This window comes from Malania oleifera, chromosome 10 (assembly GCF_029873635.1).
Source record: "Malania oleifera isolate guangnan ecotype guangnan chromosome 10, ASM2987363v1, whole genome shotgun sequence".
In the NCBI taxonomy this organism is placed as follows: domain Eukaryota; kingdom Viridiplantae; phylum Streptophyta; class Magnoliopsida; order Santalales; family Ximeniaceae; genus Malania; species Malania oleifera.
The window spans coordinates 9,897,243-9,921,239 of record NC_080426.1 but is presented as its reverse complement, the minus strand read 5'-3'; the positions used below and the strand labels follow the sequence as shown (position 1 = coordinate 9,921,239).

The following is a 23,997-nucleotide window of genomic DNA, read 5'->3' as shown; positions in this document are numbered from 1 at the left end:
CCGAATAATGTTTTCATCTTATGTTATGCTTCGGGTTGTTCTGTGTCATGATCTAATCTAGTTGATCAGATCATGAACAGTGAACTGAGAGAAGAAGAAGCTAAGCAAACAGTGGGAAATTGAATTTTGATTTAATCATGCAGATGTTTTCTTGCCTTCCCCTATTTATAAGTGCAAAAATTACACTGATTAAGTAACGACAAGCTCCATAAAAACCTCAACTACCACAACTGCCAACTGAATTAACTTTCCTAAATTAAAGGGAGAGGAGATGCTACATGCATGATTTTTTTTTTTCAATAAAAATTACTCAGCCGAACTGCATAACTACAGGATAGATTTATTTAGATTTTGTAGAACAAAAATTGTTTTGATTATGATTTTTGTGGTTAAATTGATTGAGAGGACAAATTACAGGGAGAGGAGATGCTATTGTTCAAGAGTAAGGTTTGAAATTGGCTGAAGGCAAGTTGTTGTAATTTATTTTCCTGAGATTTGAAGCAATAGTTATGGGGTGGTTTGGAGTTGGTTCCAGTTTGGCAAAGCTTGCCATTAGGAGAACTCTATCTCAGCCTGGATCATACACCACAAGAACGTGGGTCCTTCCCTTCCATAATCAATATTTTCACCCTACTGTTTTTGGATTGAAGGCAGAAGCTACACCCGTCCCTCGGCCTGTGCCTCATAGCAGGCATACTATCTTGCCAGTTCCCATCTCAGAACTGGCTAGAAATTTTCCTAAGAATTTTATCTGAGAACCGTCCTGTGCAGACCCTAAGAGCAATATTGGCCAGTCTTGAGCAGGCATACTGTGGGAGCAGAGGATATGAGTAAAGGCACATTCAAGAATGGGAGGAGTGTAACTGGTTGAGAGACAAAATTGAAATCCCGACACCAAGGCAATGTAGCCGGTGGCATTGTGTGGTTACCCTCATTAGACTGGTATGGCGTATGCTGTTTGAGAATTTTCTGGCCACTAAGTGGGCTGCAGCAACAAGGTTTGGGCTTGAAGGTGGGGAAACTCTGGTTCCCGGGATGAAGGAGATGTTTAACAGGGAAGCAGATCTTGGGGTTGAGAGCATAGTTATTGCTGGGTAATGTTGTTCAGAAGCAACTACAGCAGATTTGTAGTTAGTTTAGTGGTGGTGCAAAGCCCATGGAGGGGCTTTACACAGGAACTGGAGATGTTAAGTATCACTTGGGAACTTCGTATGATCGTCGAACAAGAGGTGAGAAGAGTATTCAATTATCTTTGGTTGCAAATTCATTTGTGGTTTGAAAAACTAGAGCTGAACAATATTACTCCAAGAGTGTAGAGAGAACAAAGAACATGAGTGTTTTGAATCTTTTGACTCATGGGGATGGGAGTTTTGCAGGACAAGGTGTGGTTTATGAGACACTACATCTAAGTGCTCTTCCAAACTACACCACTGGTGGGGACTATACATATCGTGGTGAACAATCAAGTGGCTTTTACACCTGATCTGAAGTTGGGGAAATCCTCAGTGTGTTGTAGGGATGTTGCCAAGGCCTTGGATGCACCCATTTTCCATGTAAATAGAGATGATATGGAGGCAGTTGTTAAGGCCTGTCAGCTTTCAGCAGAGTGGCGCCAGACTTTTCATCCACATGTTGTAGTTGATATTGTGTGTTACCGCCGTTTTGGCCATAATGAGATTGATGAGCCATCCTTGACACAGCCTCAGATGTATATGGTTAGCACATTGGAATTCACTGTTTCTTGAAAATTATTATTTAGTTGGATTGTCTCAATTCACAGGTACTTTCTTTCAAGTTTGTTCCTGCAGTTGTACTCTTTATCGTGCGATTTTTATTTTATTATGCTGCTGCTTTTGGTATGAGTAAATGAATTATTATTATCATTCACATCTGGACTGGGTTCTTACAGGTCACCTGTAATCATTTCTCATCTCTTCAGATTTAGCAAAAACTTTTGGTATCTAGGCATGTGATGCAGGAAGACATTGATAGGATATGTGACAAGGTAAATACAATCCTAAATGAGGAGTTTTTGGCCAGCAAAGACTACGTCCCTTAAAAAAGTGATTGGCTTTCAGCTTGTTGGTCTGTGTTAAAGTAATTAACAGAATGCAAAGTAAATGCTTGACAAAATGCCTCAAATTATTTCCATTGATTCTGAGTTTTTCTTCACACTGTATTGTGCCAAACTACAGACTTTAACATACACATTCAACATTCCTTAGCCACCACTCCTGAGCTGCAGCCATGCTGCTGTGTTGGTATGCAGGCAGCAATAATAAATTACTCCTGAGCTGCTGCCATGCTGCTGTGTTGATGTGCAGGCAGAAAAAATAAATCAATCCTGAGCTGCTACCATGTTGCTGTGTTGGTGTGCAGGCAGCAAATACAAGAGCCCATACTGCATGAGCAATAATACATCACAAGAGCCCATATTGCATGTTGGAGTATTTGACCATCAGCAATAAAATAAATGTTGACGTGCTGGCAGCAATAAGAAAATCCCAAGGAGGCATACATCACTGTGTTTGAGAACTTTCTTTAACTGCCCCCCATGATTCAAGCGGCACCTGGCAGATGGTGAGGCTTGATCGTAATAGTAAAAACCGAGAAGTGGAAAGTGGTTTTGTGAAAATATTAGCTATTTGATCTTTGCTGGAAATAAAAATACTTGAAGAGTTTTGACAGCTACACGATCTCGCACAAAGTAATAATACAGTTCTACATGTTTAGTGTGAGAGTGAGAATTGGATTAATTGACAGGCGACAGGTAGGTAGCCCCTAAGTTATCACACCACAATGTTGGAAATTAGACAAAAATATTCCAAGCTATTTTAAGAGAGATTGAATCCATATAAGCTCACAAGCTGTATTGGCAACAACTTTATATTCAGCCTTTGTGGTTGATTTAGCAATCATTGGTTGCTTTTTGGAACCCCATGACACAAGATGCGATCCAAAGTAGACACAAAACCCACCAGTGGGCTTTCTATCATCAGAGTAGCCAGCCCAGTTGGCATCGGAGAAAGCGGAAAGGTTGCATGAGGACGAAGGAGAAAAATGAAGACCAAAGCTTTGAGTGAGTTTAAGGTAACATAGGATTCTTTTGACCGCCTACCAATGAGGTAGTTGTGGACTCTGCATGTATTGACAAACTTTGTTGACAGCGAAAGAAATATCCGGTCGAGTGAATGCTAGGTATTGTAGGCTACCTACTACACTACGATAGATATGAGGATCCTCAACCGTGGATCCATCAAGAGTTGTAAGCTTAGTAGAAGTAGACATTGGGGTGGAAATTGGTTTTGCATTGGGCATGTTAGTGCGATGCAGTAGATCAGTAATGTATTTGGATTGACACATGAACAAACCATGAGAATTTCAAAAAACTTCAATACCTAGAAAATAATGAAGCTGACCAAGATTTTTGACCGGAAATGATGCACTAAGAGCAAGTATAAAATCATAAATAAGAGAAGAACTAGAACTTGTAACTAAAATATCGTCATCATAGAATAACACAAAGACCACCTGTGATGAATTACGAAAGATAAATAATGAAGAATTTGATCTGGACTCAGTAAAACCTATAGAAAACAATTTGGTGCTCAATTTTAAAAACCAGGCTTGAGGGGCCTGTTTAAGGCCATAAATTGCCTTTTTCAGTTTGCATACATAAGTGGGGAAGTCAGGATTTACAAAACCTTGTGGTTGTTGCATATACACGGCCTCCTCCAGATCACCATGTAAAAATGCATTTTGTATGTCCAGTTAATGTAACGGCCAGTTTGAGGAAATAGCAAGTGAGAGCAGAATCCGAATAGTTACAATAGTAACTGGTTTGACAACAGGGGAAAAAGTTTCATTGTAGTCTAGACCTTCTTGCTGATGGAAACCTTTGGCTACAAGGCGAGCCTTGCGCCGTTCCAAGGAACCATCAACCTTCCTTTTTGTTTTGAGGATCCACTTGGGTCCCATAACATTGAAGGAGGAAGATGGAGGAACTAGATCTCAGGTATGATTTTGTAACAAAGCTTGAAATTCAATTTTCATGGCTTCACGCCATTTATGAAATTTGGAAGCTTCAGTGTAAGATTGTGGTTCTTCTGGAATTGGTAGGTGGTGAGTGCAAGGGAGAGTTTACTAGAGGGCCAAGGGATTGTACCATGTGTACGAGTGAGAGGTCAGTGAGTATTGACCTTAGACCTGGTAACCATGGGGTGATGATTCTGCGTTGGGATAGCAGAAGGTGAGCGATCATGGTGGGGCAATGAAGACCCATGAGAAGAAGTCAAAGACTCTAGAATTTGAGTGGGTGAATGTAATGAGGTGGAAGAAGTTGAGGAGAAGTGGGTAGGTGTAGGTGGGCCAGACTCGGGATGTGAAGGATCAGGAGAAGACATGGCGCATGGTATGGGCAATTGAGGGGAGGGCCATGTGGATGTGGGCTAGGAGGGATAGTGAAGATGCGAAGAGGTAGTTTGTGAAAGGGTAGTTGGTTGTGCCGAAGCGAAGGGGAAATGGACCTCATTGAATTGCACATCTCGGGAGACATAGACACAGCCCGACGGAACATGAAGGCAATGATAGCCTTTGTGGTCTTGGTTGTAGCCCATAAACACACAGAGTTTGGATCAAAGAACCATTTTATGACGGTTGTAAGGCCTTAAGTTGGGCCAGTAGGCCGAGCCAAATGTGCGAAGGAACTTGTAATCAAGTGGATGACGGAAGAGAGTTTGAAAAGGTGAGTTATGATTGAGAATTGGAGTGGGCATTCGATTAATGAGAAATACAACTGTTTGAAATGCCTCAGACCAATATTGAGATGACATTGATGCCTGAGTTAAAAGTGAAAGGCCAGTCTCGACAATATGGCAATGACGTTGTTTTACACTTCCATTTTGGGCATGAGAATAAGGACATGTAATACGATGAACAATGCCACATGATTGAAGTAATTTTTGAAGAGGGCGAAATTCCCGTCCCCAATTGGATTGCACAGCCAAGACATTTGTTGAAAAATAATTACTAACATAACGTAAAAGGGCTAAGAAAAATTTTTACACATCATATTTTGATTGCAGTGGAAATAACCATATGTATTTGGTAAAATCATCCACAATGGATAAGTAGAATTGACACCCAGTGGTGGATAATACAGGGGCAGGGCCCCAAACATCAAGAAAAAGCAATTCGAATGGTTGCGTAAGTCTAGAAGCTGATAAGGGGTGAGGTAAGACATGTGTTTTAGATTGCAAACATGCTGTACATGAGTGATCAATGTTGGGAGTAGTCATAGGGAGTTGAAACCGACGGATTGCGAAAGAGGTGATCCTGTTTGAGGGATGTCCCAGGCACATATGCCATGTTTGAGGTCTTGTTCTTTCACCAAGAAAGGCTTGAGGAGGAGCAGGGGTTGAGGTCATGACATCATGTGTAGTAACCCGACCCTGAAAAAAAAAAAAAAAAGGATATTTTGGAGAAGATATTTTGAGATATTTATATATAAATATCTTGGAGGAGATATTTATTTAGATTACTTAAGGGCTAAGTTAGGATTTATTCTATAAATTCTCTTATTCTCTCTCATTCTCTCATTCTCTCTCTCTCTCCCTCTCTCTCTCTCTCTCTCTCTCTCTCTCTCTCTCATTTTCTCTCTCTCTCTCTCTCTTTAAGATCCTTCGCCGTTCGTCATCCGTTTCCAAAAACGGAGGGTACTGCATGGATCAGAAGAGGAAACTCTACACTTTTAGTGGATCAGATCGTTGTTTCGGAGAGTTTCGGGTTTTCCCAAGAATCGAGGTAGGAATCTGATTCTAATTTTGATTGGATATTTGGATAGCAGTAGAAAACATAGTAAGGTTATGTTCTGTGGTTTTAGGTTTTCGGGATCTCGGGTTGTCATTTTGGACCGTTTTCATACGAAGTTTCATTTCCAATATAAGATAAGGGGAACTTGATTACAACAACTATTTTGGAAAACTAAACCGCTCAAAAACTAGTTTATGTTATTATGTATGATTTAAATGCTTATTTGTGAAATTCTACCGAGTAGAAATGCCGGTTTGACGATTTTACAATTTTTGGTAAAAACGAGGATTTCGACGTGTGATCTCCAAATTTTACAAATATTGTTTATTTGTATTTATACTATAGTAGGAGAGGCTCGAATCCTTTATTTATTCAGTTAAACTATGTATATTGAATTTCTATCATTTAGCGGGTTTTGGTATTAAACTTGTGTGATATATGTTGATATGGGAATGAATGGATTTTCTATACTATTGATATAGAATATGGGAACGAAGTTCCAAATTTGTTATATTGATAATGTGAATAAACAGAGGCTGGTAATACATCGAGCCGCATCAGTAAACAAAGAAGGGTAAATTGAGTGGAAAGACACCGGTTTGAACCCAATGCTATTATGTGAATTTGTGAAAAATACTGGAAATGCGCAGGTTATCATATTTGTATAAATTGAATTTATGATACACGGAACCATAGTTTGAGAGTCCCGGGAGGGTTGAAAAATACTTTCTTTGTAGGGTGAAATGAAACCACTGTTATATGATACGGTACGATATCGTAACTAGATGTACACGTGCAACCACACGTACTAAACGATGTGGGTACCAAGATGGTCGGCTAGCAGGGTGAAACCATTGGCTGATATTGGGCCAATGGAGGCAATCGGATCGTATGTAGGTACTCGGCAGTGTTTGCATGAACAGGGCATTGGACGAGTACCAGTGCACAACCCGAGCCACGGGGTAAAACTGGTTATAGGGATATTTTGCTGTTGGTCATCTGATAAATCATTAAATGGTCAAAAGACAGATGTGGGAATTTTGTAATATGAATGATGATATACCTGATGCATTACTGTATTGAAAATATTTGATTTATATTCCAGATGTTGAATGAAAATATGCATGTATGCAGTCACACACTATTGTAACTCCTTCTTCCTTACTGAGAGGTGTCTTACCCTATCTTACAACCTTTGTTTTCAGGTCTGTCCTTGTGTCGGTCCTAGTAGATAAAGGGACTGGGGTGGTTATTTTGGTTAGCTTACGTAAGCATCTAAATTTTGTACTAAATTTGATGAAAGTCTTTTTTTTGGAGGGTTGTAATATGACGATTACTCTAAGTCCGAATGTATGTAAATTATGGATGTATTAGTGAACTCTGGTATAAGGCTAGTAGTAATCCCAATGGATGTTTATGTTTTTCCGCGACATTTACATCATGATTATGTATGATTTACACCCGTATGTCCCTGTTTAGGGCGGGTTGTTTCCATATCTTGAACAGGTATAGGTATTTGATGTATGTAAGTGACACCTGAGTCCGTGTAAAGGGCCGGGTTGTTACATCATGAGGCAGGGCATATGAGCTATTTTCAACGATGCCCTGAAGCAGGACCTTTTGGTTGTGTATAGCCTTCACAAAGAAACAATTGGAGTGAAATTCAAAGTAAACGGAATTATCAAGATAGAATCGACGAACTGAGAGTAAGTTTTTAGCAATTGAAGGAATATGAAGAATATGAGAAAGAAGAAAATTGCCAGTTGAGGAGCGAAGATGAGCTGAACCAGTGTGTTGAATTGGTAGTTATGAGCCATCTCCAATGCTGACTTGGTCAAATCCTTGATAGGAAGAAGAGTCCAAATTGAGGTTGTTGAAGTTTGTTGTGAAGTGATTAGTAGCATCCGTATCTGGGAACCAAGCATTGTATTGAGGTGGTGGTGTGGGCACGGATGTAAAATTGGCTGTCAGAGAGGTTGGAGCTGGTGCTTGATAACTTTGATTAAATCTATGGTAGCAAGAGAGGGCATTATGCCTTGGTTTGTGGCATACTTGACACAATGGTCTACTGTCTGGTCGATTAGAGAAATAACTTGAGGGACCTCTATTCTGACCCCTTCCCCAACGAAAGGTTCAACCCCCTCATCCCCTATGTGATAACTGAAAGGATGGGGGTGTTTTTGTGGTAGTAAGGTTGGCTGTTAGTGGATTGCCCGTGAGAAGAATTTGGGCTTGATGGTTGAGGAGAGATTCATGGTTTAATAAGTAGCTGTAGATCTGATGAGGAGATAAGGGATTGGGTCTGGTTGTGAGAGAGGTAACCAAAGAATCGAAGCCAGTGCCGAGACCAGCCAGTAAATACACAGAGAATTCAGATGGAGAGAGAGTTTTACCAGCAGCTCTAAGTGAGGTAGCAAGTGTCTTAGCTTTGTGAAAATATTCCGTAATCGATTCAGCCTCTTTCTTAAGTGTAGCAAGCTGGTATTGCGTTTGCATAACATGAGCCGAAGACTGAGCTGTGAACAGATTGTGCAAGGTGGTCCAGACTTCATGCGAGGTGGTGCATTCCAGAACCTGCGCGAGAACATGATCGGACAAGGAAGAATTGATGGCTGAAATGATAAGCTGATCAAGCAAAAGCCATTGGGTGTGTTCTGGGTTGGGAATTTTATCGATCGTGGTGGAGGGATGACGGAAGATCCATCAACATGGCTGTACAATTGGTTGCCTTTAAGGAAGGGAACCATTTGGGCTTTCCAGAGCAAGTAATTTTCAATATTGAGTTTACTAGTAATAAAATGACTAGCCGAGTTTAGAATTGTGGTGTTGATGGGAGGAGGTGTTTGGGATTTGTCAGAGGAGTCTGAAGAGGCCATAGTGGCTGAAGAACAGAGGAGAAAAAAAAATGGTGATGGACGTTAGTCTCTTAGTTGGTATTGTGCCAAAATACAGACTTATATACACATTCAGCATTCCTTAGCCACCACTCCTGGGCTGCAGCCATGCTGCTGTGTTGGTGTGCAGGCAGCAATAATAAATTACTCCTGAGCTGCTGCCATGCTACTGTGTTGGTGTGTAGGCAGCAATAATAAATCAATCCTGAGCTGCTACCATGTTGCTGTGTTGGTGTGCAGGCAGCAAATACAAGAGCCCATACTGCATGAGCAATAATACATCACAAGAGCCCATATTGCATGTTGGAGTCCTTGACCATCAGCAATAAAATAAATGTTGACGTGCTGGCAGGAATAAGAAAATCTCAAGGAGGCATACATCACTGTGTTTGAGAACTTTCTTTAACAGTTTGGGTTCAAGTCACCTGAACAACTGTCATAAATCCGAAATATGTTGGATGTGTCTTGCAGGTTTCATTTATAATCTTGGTCTCTTGGGCATCCTGGGTTTTTGAAATTCTTTTTACCAAAATTTATATTGTTTAGTGAGGTCAAACCAGAAATCTTGAAATTTATAATTTCAAGCCCCACAGTGCAGTAAAGAAGATTTTTGAACTGTCAATGGAACAACAATTACTTCTTTCCTGATTTCAGCCTACAATTATTTCCTTATTTCTCCATTCATTATTTTATACAATTAGCATATATTTTTAACAGATTATAGTTTACATGTATAGGGCTTGACAGATTATAGTTTACATGTATATAGCTAGAATTATTTTGAAACTTATTTGGTTTCCTTGTATAGCATTCTTGTAAAGTCTATATATAATATACATAACTCAAGGCCAAACCATTTGGCCATTCACACAATACTTTGACATAGTATTAGAACCGACTGCTAATTTCTTATTTTCCCTCGAATTTTCTTGTCTTCTCGGTTTTAGAGGTGTCTCTTGTGCCTTTCGGTTAGGTCTGTGTTGACCAATGCTGCACCCAATAATTTTTTTTCGGTATTTCTGTGGTTTTCGTGGGTCTATTCTCTTATGGAATTTTTGGTTCTTTGGTTTTCGGTATTTTTGAAAATCAACCTTTCTTTCTTGTGTCCTCTGTGCCCTCCTCTTCTACTGTGATTCTCCCCTCCTTTGAGCAGGAGTTCTCAGATCTTTGTCAAGTCAGTTCTCGTTTTAAACCAGGTATAGTGTATACGAAACGCTCCCTCCCACAGTCTCTTCCCGTGGCTCACCCGATATCTGATCCTATCACGCTCCAGATTCATTCAATTGCAGACCTCCAGAGCCTTTGGTACGTCGCTCTCCTCGAGTGTCTGTACCCCCGGATAGGTATGGGTTTCCCTCTTCCAGTTTTGGCAATTCTGTTTCAGCTCTTACTACTTCAGTGTCTAATGTAGATATTCCCACATCCTACTCACACGCTACCAAGCATGATTGTTGGTGACAAGCTATGCAAGAAGAAATTGCCGCTCTAGAGGTCAATCACACCTGGGACATTGAGCCTTGTCCTCCCACCATTGTTCCTCTGGGCTGCAAATGGGTTTACTCAATTAAGATCTGATCTGATGGAAGTTTGGATCATTACAAAGCTCGCCTTGTTGCACTTGGGAATAATTAGGAATGTGGTGTCCATTATGAAGAGACCTTTGCTCTTGTGGCTAAGATGACTACTGTTTGTACGATTCTAGCTCTTGTTGCTTCCAGTGATTGGCCACAACATCAGATGGATGTCAAGAATGCTTTTCTTCACGGGGATCTTAAAGAGCGTATTTATATGAAGCCAACCCTGGGTTTGTTTCCCTCTCGGACTTCACATGTGTGTAACTTCGTCACTCTCTTTATGGTCTCAAACAAGCTCTGAGAGTCTGGTTTGATAAATTCCGCACCCCTTTATTACAATTTTCATTCAAGCAGAGCAAGTATGACACTTCATTGTTTCTTTGGAAATCAGACGTGGGTATTGTTGTTCTTTAGGTTTATGTTGATGATATTGTGATCACTGGTTCTGATTCTGCTTTACTTGCTCAGCTCAAGACTCATCTCTCAGAGTCCTTTCATATAAACGATCTTGGGTCTCTCACATATTTTCTTGGTCTTGAGGTGCATCGTAGTCCCTCTGGTATTTCACTCAATCAACATAAGTATGCTAGTGACTTGGTGGCTACAGCTGGCCTTCAAGAGGCTACTTCTGTTGATACTCCCATGGAATTAAATGTCAAGCTTCACAAAGAGGAGGGTGACTTACTTGTTGATCCCATTTTATACCGGAAGTTGGTGGGTAGCCTTGTTTATCTTACTATTACTAGATCAGACATTTCTTTTGCTGTACAACAAGTCAATCAGTTTCTTTAGACTCCTCGTCATCTTCATTTGGCTGCTGTCCGTAGGATCATACGCTATGTTCAGGGTACTTCTGCTCATGGTTTATTCTTCCCTGCAGGCAATTCTACTTGCCTTGTTGCTTATAGCGATGCTAATTGGGCTGGTTGTGTGGATACACGCGCTTCATCACTAGTTGGTGTGTGTTCTTAGGTGATGCATTGATCTCTTGGAAGAGTAAGAAGCAAGGCAGAGGTTATAAGTCATCTATGGAATCTAAATACTAGGCGATGTCTCTTGCTTGTTTTGAAATTATTTGGTTTCGAGGTTTGGTTGCTGAGCTAGATTTTTCTGAGACCGATCCTACACCTCTACATGCCGATAATATGAGTGCTATCCAAATCGCGGCCAATCCTGTCTATCATGAGCGCACAAAGCATATTGAAGTCAATTGTCACTCTATAGTGAAGCATTTGAAGCTCACGTTATCACTCTTCCACATATTTCCATTGAATTACAAATTGCTGATATCTTCACCAAGGCTCTCACTCGTCATCGACATTGCTTCCTAAGTAGAAAATTGATGCTTGTTGATAAACCTGCATCAAGCATCCATTTGAGGGGGGCTGTCAACGGAACAGCAATTACTTCTTTCCTATTTCAGCCTACAATTATTTCCTAATTTCTCCATTAATTATTCCGTACAGTTAGCACATATTATTAACAGATTATAGTTTACATGTATAGGGCTAGAATCATGCGGGAACTTATTTGGTTTCCGTGTATAGCATTCTTGTAAAGTCTATATATGATATACAGAACTCAAGGCCAAACCCTTCGGCCATTCACACAATACTTTGACAGCATGCACAGATGATTGAAACTGGGGAAGGCATTGACTGGGTTCTAGGGGAAGCACTTGCTTTTGCAACATCGCTAGTTGAAAGTAGCCATTTTCGGTTGATTGGTCAGGATGTTGAAAGAGGTACTTTTAATCATTGGCATGCTGTGGTTCATGCCTTCATGACCAGGAAACAGGGAAGAAGTACTGTCCTTGGGTTCATGTTATAATGAACCAAAATGTGGAGATGTTTACTGTGAGAAACATGTAAATTGTGGAGACCTTGTATCTGATTCTATCTCCACTATTATCATATGTAGTTATTTTACATTCCTAGGAAGGCGGGAAGAATGCCCCATATTTTCATTCATGTCTCAATGATCTGCACGTTGTTCCCAAGTCCTTCTCTACCTCTTGGATTGATTTTTATGACACAAAGCATTTATCATGCTTTTAATGTGTATATGTTAATCTGTATTTAAATAGATCTTTTTTTTTTGGCTTAAGCTCTTTGTTACTTGTGGTTCTGCAACTCAGTGGCCACTCTGTTATCCTGTATGGAGCTTGTTTTGATTACCCCGAATGCACAAAAGTCATAGATAAGTTCACAATCATTTTTTAGCTTTCTCCGTTTGGTTCCTTCCATTTAGTGTTTTCTCAGAATAGTTCACTTATGCTGCCATGGAATGTTGAATAAATTTTCATGATTTTTTTGACTAACAATTTCTGAAAAAATTATTATATGTTTTGTTTAGCTGAATTTTCAGCATTTTGAAGCCTAGCTTATGAGGCTATCTGCATGCTTGGAATCATTTTGGATGCACTACCAGGGTATAGCCCGGGTTTACTTCGGCCTTTCCCTCTCTCCCCCTCCCTACCTTTTTTTTCCTTTTTTAATTTTTATTATTATTATTTTTTGGGCAGGGGGGGTGTGAGGGGAGGGTTTGGAAAGGGGGATTCAGGGGAAGGTGTGTTTTAAGTGGGATGGTTTGATGCATTTTTCTGCAGTGGATCCGAATATCCTCCTTTCAAACTTTTCCTAATTCCTAATTTGCAAGAAAAAATCACCCCTTATCTTTATTTTAGGATGTTTGTGTAATTTCTGTTCTGTGTTTTAAAGCACATAACCATATAACTTGTGATCTGAATTTTAGGAACTTTAAGAATTTGGATTCTATGCATGGGGCTTGAAGGAATAAGATCTGGGAGCTTGTCAATATCTTATTTCTTTGTTTTTTAGGGTTTGAAGTTATTAAGCTTTTTTTTTGGCTCTTTTGTGACCTGTTGGTCATGGGTTTGAGTCCAAGGAAACAACCTCTCTGCATAAAAGTAGGGGTAAGGCTGCGTACACTGTGACAACCCTCCTCTTACTCTTGAAAAGCAGGAGCCTTATGGCCCGGGGACGCCCTTTTACTAATTATTTTTAAGACAAGGTAATTGTATGTAAGCTAAGACAAAGGGGGTAGTCTCTGTACCTGGGTGAGATATAGAAACACTGGGATACTGCTACACATGCATCTCCAGGAAAAGCTCTACCAGTGTATCAACAAGAAATGGACTCTCAGCTAAAGAAAAACAATCTTTAACACTTAATATCAAGTTTTAACCAATCGTCAACCTGGAAGAAGACCGTATCTCTTAAATCCATTATATCAGGACGTTTAAATTTGAAAACATTTTTACATTCCCAAATCCGAAGGGTGGAGCATTAGCTTTGCCTTCGAGGGAAAACTATTTTGGGAAGGTGATTTATCTTACTGTTTGAACCCAAATTTTTTTTTTTTTGTTAAAAAAAAATTCCAATCTGCTTTCAGTGTACAAGTTTATCTCTGTCTACACCATTTTTAATCCTTGCAGCACCCTGGGAGTTATGCAACTTCTAATCCTCACAACATCATAGGAGTGGGAATTTCCTACCATAACCACTAACTTGCCCTAGATGAATAGGTTGTCTTCTTCTTCAAGCTGTGGGTAGTTTTAGACTTTTAGGTAGTCCATTCACTCAACTTGCCGAGTTTACATATGTTTTTTGCATTATAGAACTGTAAAACTTGTTAGTGAATTTCTATTAGATGTGCTCTAATTTTCCTTATTTTACAGAAGAATGTCAAAGTTAGATTATAAAATTTTCAGGCATGTACCTTCTGATCACCAGTTATCAACCCTCTGGATTAAGAAATGCATGTATATTATTTTAGAGTTTAGTCACCGTTTGTATGTCTCAAAGTTTAGACCTTCCTGTCCTATTTGTAGGACAGGGAGAAGGTAAGAACTCCCTTATCTTCTCCCTTATGTTCTGAGTTGAAACATGGTGCTGTTGGAACATTTTCTTTCTTCTTAAGGACTTCTAGACCATATATGTAATTTAATATCTGAGAAACTATATCATCCTTGTGGACTTATTATTTCTTGAAATTTGCTTGATCTATAGTAAGATACAATCTGCATTTGTATGTGTGCATGTGCAGCTCTCTATCATAATTTGGTGTTCTTGGATTTGAGTTGGGCTACTCAATGGAAAATCCCAATTTCTTGGTAATATGGGAAGCTCATTTTGGTGATTTTGCTAATGGAGCTCAAGTGATATTCGATCAGCTTTTGAGTAATGGGGAGTTAAAGTGGCTGCATCAAAGTGGGCTTGTTTTGTTGCTTCCTCATGGTTATGATGATCAGAGCCCTTAGCATTCAAGAGCACGACTAGAGCGTTTCCTTCAGGTACTGCATTGGAATGTGCCTTGTATTGCCTCCCCACATGTTACTTCAGTCCATCCTTTCCATTTTTTTTTTTTTGGCCAAAGGGTTGTTCTGTCAACATTCCAGTGTGTATCAACTTCCATTACGAGACTCCCCTCTCTTGCTCTTTCTCTCCCACCCCCCCCCCCCCCACTCCCCTCTTTCTCTCACATATCTGTGCACAGATGCTTACAATAAACATACATACTTGTGTATTTATTTGTTTGTGCATTTAATAGGGATTGGAAGGGGAATGCTCTAAAAAAATAAACTTTATCTGTTCCTGGTTTAGAGCACTGAAATATCCCAATTCCAAAACCTGGTCTAGTCTATTATGATTTCTATTATTGCTCAATTGAGATGTCATTAGGCAACCTTGAAAAGCAGCTGGAGAGTGCACTCACTCTGTTTGTTCCATCCTTCATAGCCCTTTTTTTCACCTCCAAACTTCTCCAGCCGAATGGAATAATGGTTTCTTTTTGTGTCCTTTCCTTTAGGTCAGCAGTATTTGTGTTACTTGCCTGAAATAATATATTCTATATAATCTAATGGCAGATAAGTGATGATAATCCCTATGTTATACCACAGATGGATCCAACACTTCGGAAGCAGATACAGGAGTGCAATTGGCAGGTCGTTAATGTAACAACACCTGCTAATTCGTTCCATATTCTACGGCATCAGGTGAGTGCAACAGATTGGTATATGAATTTGCTTTCAGTTAATAGAGTTCGCACTTGTGTTAGATTTTTTTTTTTCCATAGATACACTAGCAATGCCTCTCATTGTGATGTCTTCAAAGAACCTGCTTCAGCACAAGGACTCCCAATCTAATCTATCTGAATTTGATGATGTCTAAGGGCACCCAGGTTTTGACAATCAAGGGAACAGATTCAAGCACCTTATTAAGAACCAGAACGACCACTCTGACCTTGAGGAGGGTATCAGACATTTGATTTTTTGCTCAGGAGAGGTGTTTGTTACTTTGTGTTCTAGGCAGGACAAGACTGGAGAGGATCCATTACCCTGCCTTTCCTCTCTCCCCCTCACCTTTTCTCATTCTATCCTTTTCCATTTCTTTTTCCTAAAAAAAAAAAAAACAGAAAAGCTAAAAAAAAGTAGTCTGGATCATTAGAGCAAGTCTATTGTATTTTGTCTTGTTGGTTTTCAATTCTTTGGTTCTGTTTCTGATATAAAGTGCAGTACATAATATTAGTTTCATTTGCCATTTTTTAGGTTTATTATGAGCTTGATGAGGATAGAAGAAAAGTCAATGACAATGACATTGCAATCTGTAGGGTTGAACAGCTTTGTCCCTTCCCTTATGGCCTAATCCAGCAAGAGCTGAAGTGTTACGAAAACATGTATTTCAATAACGATAGGAGAGTTCATTGCAAATATCTGTGTGTGTTGTGTGTGAAAACCAGTCTCACCATTGAATTTTTGCTTCAATGAAAGTACAACAATTTCCTGTGTCTGGGGGATTGAGGCTTGTGTTCACTTGATTGGGTTAAGAACGGCCCAACTCAAACACAATTTATTACCTGTTTGCATTAAAATATCATTATATTTAATTTTATACTATTAAAAAAATTATAGTTATTTTTTTATTTTTTATTTTTAATTGGTCTGGGTGCCTAAAAAAAAGCATAGGCAGCAAGGTGCAAGGCAAAGTACCTTAAATAGGCATGAACCTTGCAGAGTGGGAGCACACCCTTTTCATGGTGTGAGGCTACACAACATGCATTGAAGGTATATATATATAAAATAATATGCATGATATTATATGGTCTCTTAGTACTATTATTACTTCCATATTAGTTGCTTTTTCTTTTTTAAATAATTTTTTTTCCATCTCTCCATCACTGTAGACATAGTCAAGAGGGGCAAAACTAGGATTTCTAGTTAGGGTGGGCAAAACAAGAAATATTCTCATAATTTATCATTACTAGTAATATAACTATATAGTTCATATTCAATATACACCTATTAAGTGAAGGGAAGCATCACATAGTGGGCAATCCAGGAATGGAGAATCACCAATCCACATCCAAAATAAATAGTATTTTGATGTTGTAAGTTATTTTTTTGTTTATTTTGGATTATTTTTTGTGGGGGAGGGGGAGGGGGGGGGGGTATTAGGGAGGATTGAATCACACTTGCGGAGACAGCTTTAGCATTTAATATTTGAATGCTACACATTTTTTTTTTTTAATTTCTTGAACGAAAAATAAGGGACACAATGTCCCTCATTATTTGAACTTAGCTTTGCTAATATTGGCATATTTCAATGAAAAATATTCTTCATACCCGATCGTGTTGCAGCTATACCCGGTAAGATCTGAACTGAACCGTGTCTGAAAGGGAAAGAAGGTAAGCAGGCGCCGAAGCAAAAGCAGCCTGTCAGTGATCAAAAGAAGCGGAGGAATTCCTGAACTAATTGAAAAGGATTGAGTACAAGATCGTTGAGCAACTCAGTAAGATGCCCGCTCAGATTTCCCTCTTAAGCCTACTGCTAAGCTCCGAAACATATCGGAATGCACTTCTTCTGATTCATATTGTGTTTTTTTATCTTGAACGAAAAATAAGGGACACAATGTCCCTCATTTGAACTTAGCTCTGCTGAAAATATTCTTCATACCTATTTTATGGGCTTTTAAAGAAATGGAATAATTATTATAATTGTGTCATCTAACATAAATTCATTGATATCAGGCTCATTTGCAGCCTTTGCTGCTTATGCGCTCCTGTGATAGGTGAATTGGGTTGCATTCAAGCAACCAAGGGCTGTGCGTAAATAGCAATTCCTTGTTGTTGAACAGGATACTAATGAAATCTTGTCTGACCACTTTTAACTGATCTGTATGCGTCTAGATGTTTGCACCAAAGTGCTTGTATGCACACACATGTACATGTGCACATCCCTTGTTTTGCACCCCGGAATTCTGTGTCTTGGACCAAGTGTGCCTTGGGTGGGTCTCAATCCCGTCTTGCCAAGTTTTATTTTCTGAAAGTGCCCATAAAAAATGGAATTCTTTTCCTCTATGTAAATTAACTTCTCATGGTTGTTTTGGCAGCCTCGTTTGAAGGTGACTGAGATTTCAATTGTATGTGTCAGATTTTGACACGCTGATGGACTTGGAAAGGCAGAAAGATCGTTCCATGAATGTTGTTGGTTTATGTAATCCATGGCCATTTTTGTCAGCAAAACCTCTAGATAGTGTTGTTCAAGCGATATTTAACAAATATCTGACAGTCTGCAGATCCGTCCTCCCCCTTTTTAACATTTTGATGGCATGAAACAATTGATTGCAGGTGCTTATGAGCCTGAATGGCTACTAAAAATTTCAGTTGCTGGGAAATTGGGAACCAACTCACAATTGAGTATTCATTTTCTGATTTATTTTCTTGTGTGATTGTTTCAGATGCTGAGATTGTTTGGTGCGAGGAAGAGCCAATGAATATGGGTGCATACAGTTACATAGCACCCTGGCTCTGTGCTGCCGTGAAAGCAGTTGGTAGAGGAACTACGGATGGATGACATCAAATACGTTGGTCATGCTCCTTCTGGTTCCATAGCCGGGTTTTTCCTGGTGCACGTAAAAGAACAGACCAAGCTTGTCCAGAAAGCTGTCCAGCCTGAACCCATCAACTAGCCTTGGTGAATTCTCTTTGTGGGGTTTCATTGGGAATTAATCTCAAAAGGGAAGAATAATTAGACAAAAAGATCCACACCGAGTGTTCAATGCCCTTCTAACAATTTTTGTTCAATGTATTATAATTCATTATTTTATACCATGATAATTTGAAGTGGCTTTTTCCTCTTTACTGTAATTTACCGGAGTCTTCTTTTATGTATACATATTTTCCATAAAATTTTACTTTCCCTTTTGTTAATGTATATAACATATAACACTTGTCCCACATTGGGATGATAAACAATTTTCCCCTTAGAATAGGCTATAAATAGAATACCCCTCTTAAATGCAAATTACACCATTCAATACAATTTTTTTCTCAGGTATTGTCCCTCCCTCCCTCTCTCTCTCTCTCTCTCTCTCTCTCTCTCTCTCTCTCTCAATTGGTATCAGAGCCGCTATTTTTTTAGTCCTTGGCCTATCAAGAGTGGAGTATGGTCTGTGATTGCCACTACAAGTGGATCTTTTACATCAGAAATACTTTTTGTGCAGCCTTGGTATATTAAGAGTTGAGTATGCTCTGTGATTGCAACTATTATTAGTTGATCCTTCACATCAGAAAAACTTCTTATATATCCTCTCCATACCTATACGGCTGCCTCTAGTTGTCGCCTTCGGCTGCTGCCACCATTTCCTACCGCTCGTCTCAAGTCATCGCTCATCTCCGGTCACCGCCTCCTATTGCCTGTCTCCAGTCACCACTCGTCCCTGATCACTGCCTCCGATCGATTGTCTCTGGTCACCGCTCTTGACCGCTCGTCTCCGGTCACCGCCTCCGACCGCAACTGCCTTTTTCCCAATAGCTAGCTATTGTCGTGTATAGGTGTAGTGATATATTGTGTTAATTACATGTCGAAAGAAAATTCGGTTTAAGATAATGAGACTTAAGTCGTCTATTGTGACCCCCCACTTCCCTGGGAATTTACCTGGAGTGATTTCATACAATTATTCTCTCTTTATTCACCTGTGCAATAGTAAACTATGGAGCATCTTGAGGCTTTAAAACCTATTGCCTTTATGGAAGGTCCTAATTACATTGTATGGGCTTAGGCTATGCCCAGCTTTCTTAAAGGAAGAAAGAAATGGCGATATCACCGAACAGGAGAAAATTGACGGTGAAACCACCAGCAAATACATAGACCGTCTTAAGGAGTGGGATAGCAAAAACCACCAGATCATCACTTGGATTTGCAACACGTGCATACATTCCACTAATCTCCAGTTTGGGAGATTTAAAACTGTCAAATCACTTTGGGATTTTCTAGAGAAATGTTACACCATCGCGGATTTGTCTCATCAATATCAACTTTTGGGCACCCTACACTGCATGCAACAACAAACTGGGCAATCCATCAATAATTTCCTATTTGAGATGTACTATGTTTGGGATCAACTTGCTTCCTCAGAACTAGAATTTTCAGATGCCACTAATGCTGAAAAATTTTCCAATTATTGGGATCGTCAACACTTGGTTCTTTTTCTAATGGCTCTCACTATGTAATTGAAATATCCATATTACTATTTTATCATGATTTTGAAATAACCATAATACTATAAAACTGATCTGAATAAATTTGTAAATCTGAATAACTGACTGAATATTAATATTTGTATAACTGAATATCTGTCTGAATATCTGAGTATTTGGGTGTTATGGTTTCGAAATCATGATATTTTGAATTTGCTGAAAATACATGTTTTCGTACATATATTGTAAATGATGTTTCTAAATATATTGTATAATTTCTATCTATATATGTGCTGAAAATTCTTCATTCTATTAAATATATATATATATATATATATTTTATGATATTTTCTGCTAATATACTGTAAAACATGGTATCTGTAGTTGCATAAATACTGTACTAATTTGCTATAAGCTCATGCCACACAATTTAAATAAATAAATTCACATGCTCTAAAATTTATATTTTCTGCTATACAAATACTTTATAATCTAAGTAATAATAATGTTGTAAAACATAGAATTTCTGCTGATAATCATACTGAAATTCCTAGCATAACATATTTCTCTTACCTGACTATCTGAACACTAGCTGCTATTTACAGTCTCACATGTGCAACATTTATAATTTCAACATTCTGAGATATACACATATAATTTCCCATTCAAACAATTGAATTCACCTAAGAATTCTTGCATACATATTTCCCCAAATCCATATATGCACAATTCCTAAACTATAATCTGTATATCATTTTACCTAGATTCCTGAAATACCACCTACTGTGGTCCTCAACTCTTGCCTGTAGGGTCCCAAAACACCCTATTCCTGAAAATTTAATATTTTAATTTTACTTCACAAAATTTCAGTATATTCTCATATAATACAAAATTTAAGCTCAAATAAACTTGGTAATACTGGAAATACTCAAATAATCCACTTACCTTGGTTTTGGGATGATTCCCAAACTTCTCAAATCAACATTTCACTCCGACTATGTTGTAGAGAATCTCCCCAGGATCATCGTGGTAGCTCCTGATCGTTGAATCGGGGATAAATGGAGTCAGATTTCTAGAGAGAAGTAAGAGGAACCGTGTAGAGAGAGAGAGAGAGGAAACTGTAAAAATGAATTTCTTTCATTAAAATTCGTTTTAGGGCTATATATAAAATGTTGTCCACGTGGCCTCGTCGACGAGCCACGTCACCTCGTCGACGAGTCTGAACAGTAGTCTTGTCGACGAGTGCCTACTCCTCATTGACGAGATTCAGGCCCTGAAAACGGCTCTCTCGGTAATTTCTCGTCGATGAGATGAATGTCCCCATCAACGAACCCAAGAAAGATGATTGTTGATGAGCGCCCTGCGTTCATCGACGAGACCCTGTAAGTTCCCTTTTTAAAATTTTCCTATTTTTCTTTTTTCTTTATTATTTAATTACTATAATTCTTCATATCTCTACATTCTCCCCTCCTTATAAAATTTCGTCCTCGAAATTTATTATCTGTATTGAACACCATTCTTAGCAGAAAATGGACTACTTATTTTATTACTAACCCTCACTTATGGCGGAGGAATACTATGGTTACATTCAGGGTACTGGGAGATTACAAATATACTCATAAAAGAAAATTCTCCCAAAACCAAAACACTACCTATCTTATATTCTAAATTACAATTACACATTTATTACCTTGTACTAAACAAAATAAAACTGGCAATGGTCAGTCAGCTATTGTCGGGTCCTATCTTTGGGCCGCACAACCCGTCATGGGGGATAATACATGACATCAACTAGCTATTCATCCTGGGTAAATTTCAGAATTATTAGTTATATCAGATGACTTTATGAACAGTGAAATATAGTATGATTTAGTAAAACCATGAAATTGTATGTTTACTTAGTTATGATATGATCAGTGCTTTTAAGCATGTGACATGTACTGTTTATTTATTATAATACTAAATATTCATGTTGCCACACAACTGTATTTAGTTTATTTCCCTTACAGAGAGGTGTCTCACCCTAACTTAAACCATTTCAGGGAACCCAGAAAGATAGGCGGACCGAGGCCGCCATTGAGACAGTTTTCATTACCCCGCTAGGAGGGTAAGTTTTGAGCTAGAATTAGCTGGTTTTTGGTATTAGATCCTAGTTTCAAGGGAAAGTATTACTAGCTGACTTGATTGTATTTGATATGTGTGGGTTTGATATAATACTAGGTATGGACTGGTTGGCTGCCAATCATGCCAACATTGATTGTCATCAGAAAGAGGTAATTTTCAGACCCCTTGGTACGTAGGAATTCAGATTCGTTGGTTCACGGGTACGTGCTCCAACGCAACTAGTGTCAGTCGTGCGGGCGAGCAGATTAGTCCGGGATGGAGGTCAGGGTTTGTGGCTTTTGTAAAGGAAGCGTCAGAGAATGAAGTGAAGCTTGCCAGTACCCCAGTCGTATGAGAATTTCTAGATGTCTTTCTAGAGGAGCTATTAGGGTTACCTCCCAAACGCGAGGTGGATTTTCCTATAGATTTACCTCCAGGAATGACACCGATTTCAAAGGTTCCTTATTGTATGGCTCCCGCTGAGTTGGGAGAATTGAAGAATCAGTTGCAAGACTTGTTGAATAGGGGATTTATACGACCTAGTGTATCGCCATGGGAAGCTCCAGTGTTATTCGTAAAGAAGAAAGACGGGTCTATGAGAATGTGTATTGATTATAGAGAAATAAATAAGGTTACTATTAAGAATAAATATCCTCTACTCCGTATAGACGATTTGTTTGATCAGCTCCAGGGTACACGGGTATATTCTAAGATTGATCTCAGATTAGGTTATCATCAAGTGAGGGTAAAAGCAGAGGATGTAGCAAAGACAGCTTTCAGGTCTAGGTATGGGCACTACGAATTCCTTGTTATACCATTTGGTTTGACGAATGCCACAGCTGTGTTTATGGACTTGATGAATAGAGTCTTTCACCAATATTTGGACCAATTTGTGGTAGTTTTTATTGATGATATACTAGTCTACTCAAGGAGTTTTGAGGATCATAAGGTGCATTTGAGGTAGGTACTACAGACACTCGGGGAAGAGAAACTTTATGCCAAGTTTAGAAAGTGTGAGTTCTGGCTTGAGGAAGTTGCATTTTTAGGTCATGTGATCTCAGGAGACGGTATATCAGTGGATCCTAGCAAGATCGATGCGGTGGTGAGTTAGGCCAGGCCGAGGAATGTACAGGAAGTTTGGAGTTTCTTGGGATAGACAGGTTATTACCGTCGATTTATTGAGGGGTTTTCAGCTTTATCAGGACCTCTCATGCGTTTGACCAGGAAAAATGCCAGATTTGTGTGGGATGAAGAATGCGAGCAGAGTTTTCAGGAATTAAAGCAGCGGCTCATCACTGCACCAATACTGACGATTCCATCAGGAGGTGAGGGTTTTGTGATTTACGATGATGCGTCTTTGAGAGACTCGGTTGTGTACTGATGCATCATGGTAGGGTAGTGGTGTATGCGTCCAAGCAGTTGAAAGAATATGAAAAGAACTACCCTACTCACGATCTAGAATTGGTTGCGGTTGTACATGCATTGAAGATTTGGAGATACTATTTATATGGTAAGAAATGTGAAATATTTTCTGATCATATGAGCCTAAAGTACTTCTTTACACAGAAAGATTTGAACATGTGGCAGAGGAAATGGTTGGAACTCATTAAGGATTACGACTGCACCATCAGTTACCACCCAGGTAAAGCAAATGTGGTGGCTGATGCTTTGAACCGTAAATCAAGAGATACAGCACAACTAGCAGCGGTAGTTCAGCACCCAATTCAAATGGACTTGGAAAGACTCGGTGTGAAATTAGTGAAGAATGATCCTCATGTGCTTATTGCTAGTTTAGTGATACAACCTGCATTGTATGAGAGAATTAAAGCTGCTCAGATAGATGATCCAAAGTTAATGGAGGTGCTTGCCAGAATACAGGATGGTCAAGGAGAGGAATTCAGTAATACCGATGATGGGCCCCTCAGATTTCGCACCAGATTATGTGTGCCTGCGGATGTCAGCATCAAAAAAATGATTCTAGAAGAGGTACACAGATCTCTATACATTATTCATCCTGGTAGTATGAAAATATATAGGGATCTACGGGATCATTTCTAGTGGAGTGGTATGAAGAGGGAAATAGCAGCATTTGTGCAGCAGTGTTTGACGTGTCAGC

The 23,997-nt window shown here is 39.2% G+C and overlaps 1 pseudogene; it reads left to right on the top strand.

The window, feature by feature from the left end:
* The first annotated feature begins 509 nt into the window (after nt 1-509).
* On the top strand, nt 510-18,268 carry LOC131166501 (2-oxoglutarate dehydrogenase, mitochondrial-like; annotated as a pseudogene).
* The last annotated feature ends 5,729 nt before the right edge of the window (nt 18,269-23,997 follow it).